The sequence below is a fragment of the Panthera onca genome, chromosome X (assembly GCF_046562875.1).
Source record: "Panthera onca isolate mPanOnc1 chromosome X, mPanOnc1 haplotype 2, whole genome shotgun sequence".
NCBI classification, from domain to species: domain Eukaryota; kingdom Metazoa; phylum Chordata; class Mammalia; order Carnivora; family Felidae; genus Panthera; species Panthera onca.
In genome coordinates this window covers 83,921,499-83,924,142 of record NC_138357.1, presented here as the reverse complement: position 1 = coordinate 83,924,142, position 2,644 = coordinate 83,921,499, and positions in this window count along the sequence as shown.

Below are 2,644 nucleotides of genomic sequence, written 5' to 3'. Positions count from 1 at the left end.
AATCACACGGGAGTTCTGTTCTGCTGCTCTACGGCCCAGCCTCTCTGTTCCTCATCGGAAGGACCCCCAAAGCACCCTCACCATCAGATAGGACATGTTGAGGCCAATCTCTTGAAGAGGCCTTAGTTTTACAGAAGACTCAAGTCTATCCAGGCACAGGCCACAGACAAGGTTGCACCAAACCAAGAAACATCTTTTTCGCAGATACTGGGTCTGAATGTGGTGGCCTAATGCCCACATCCCCAGCCCTGCCATCACCCCAAACCCAAGCCCCTTACATCCATTGCTCTCAACGGCATCACTGCTCTGAGCACCCCCAACAGGACTCCTGTCCTCTGATGTCACCTCTGCCAGAACTTCCCAATCTCTCCCCCTCCGTTCCTCTCTAGTCTGACAACTCAATGTTGGACTCTCCCCGGACACCACCCACTGAGGCTTTTACCTGGAAGATGTTGAGTCTCTGTAGCCACATCTGCATGGGTCACAGGGGTAAGGATGGCGTGGGAGATGATGGAAGACTTCCTGTAACCCCACTGCTACCCAATCCCACTGCTCTGCCCTGAAAGAAACACCTGTGAGACTCATCCAACTCTCAACTCGGTCATCTGTTCAACAGTGCTCACCATCCAGAGGAGGTTCCAGAACCTGCATCTTGTTTTCTGTCTTGCTTTTGGGGACAGAAAAGAACATCCCCTGAAAGCACACAGCCAATTGTCTCTACCACCCTGGCCTTGATTCTCTTCAAGCCAGGCTTCTTCAAAGTGTAGACTGAGGAGAGTACTTTTTACCTCTGGATTTCCCTCTACCGTGTCCCCCACCCGTGGAACATTCCTTTGCTAAATTCTCCAAAGAGCTCCATGTTGCAAAACCAAAGTACCCGATGCTGTCTTGGCAGCCTGAACATTCTTTTTTTCAAAATGCTGTCTTTCCTCAGCATCTGTGACAGCAGCCCACCCAAGCTTTCTTCCTACTTCTCAGTCGTTAATTGTAAGTCTCCTTGTTTGATCCCCTCCTAAATCTTTTTCTTTTTTCTCCCAGGGTTCCAACTTCTTCCCTGTGCTCTCCTCATCCTAATACATGATCCGTGGGTGACCACATGGCCATCCAGAGCTCCACGCATCTAACTTGATTTCATCTATTTCCCCTTGTATGCTGATGGCTTTTCCCATCAACAAGTCTACCTAAGAAATGTCTGCTGGGCCCCAGGACCCCATGGGCTGAACCTATAGGACACCTCTACTCAGGTGCAAATCCCACAAGCCCTACAAACCTGCACAGGACCCCAGACCTCTATTCCCTGTCTCATGGCTGGACACTGCCATCCACCCAACTCCCGAGGGCAAAATCCTAGAGATACTGCTAGGTGTGTTCTCCATTGTCCAATGACTCTCTGGGACCTGCTCTGGAAAAGGCTAAGCCATGATCTTCACCTTGCCACAGATGTGTGTAAAGTCCCCCAGGAGGGATCCTCCTCGGCAGATGCACTCTGATCGCATCCTGAGCAGAGATTTCCCCTGGTTTGGGTGGTTCCACACAGGAATTCCGAGCAGAAGACCTGGGCCCTGTAATATATCTGGGAGACTGCACTCCTCATCTTCTGTAAGAACTCACAATGTCTAACCTCAATGGATTAGGCATAGCAGTAAGCCCATGATTTGGAATATGGACTTGAATATCCAGAAGGAATCGCTAAAAGAGAAAGTTTGGGGAGGCACGTGTCCATGCACGAGCATGAAACAAGGGACTGCTCAATTTTATTTTTCATCGTAAATACCTGGACCTAGTTGGTCTCTTATCTGAGCATGTGAATTCATTTAAACATAAATTATAATAAAAAGTTAAAAAACGAAACTCCATAACTTGGCAGATAAGCCTGACCGCTGATCCATCTACATCAACTGATACAAATCTCAGCCAATCCATCTTCAAAGAATGATTGTGATCTGTCTGGAGAAGTTATCTATGCGATGCAAAGTTTAAAGTAAGTAAGCACAAGGGATCTTGACGAGCAGTAACAAGTCACACGCTTCAACAGCAAATCCAGGGTTTTAACTTCAAACTTTGGTTTTCGCCAACATTGAGAACAGCAGATACAATGTCAGTTTTAAAACCCGCATTTACATGGCATGTTTTTCCTCTCCTCAAGCCTGTGAGATCTGCCAACCACAGCAGGTAACGATGGAAACCTGCTTTCCTTGCAAAGGAGTCTCATATTTCTGATTTTAGGTTTTCTCCTTAAGGATGGTTCTATTTGCACAGCTGCAATCTAAGTTTTCATAGGAGACATTTCCAAATACTGCTTATGTGGGGGCCACATTCCAGACTCGCTAAATCAGGCTCTCCAGGGATGGAGCACTAGCATCTGACCCTGGGGTTTGTTTTTTTTTAGTACAAAGTTTATTTTAAATCCAGTATAGTTAACATACAATGTTAGTTTCAGGTGTACAATACAGTGATTCAACACTTCCATACAACACCCAGTGCTCATCAGGACAAGTGCACTCCTTAATCCCCATCCCCTATTTTACCCATCCCGCACCCCCCCCCCCCCCCCACTTCATGCCCCCTCTGGTAACCATCCCTTTGTTTTCTTGTTTAATTAAAAAATTTTTTTATTTTTATTTTTGAGAGAGAGAGAGAGAGA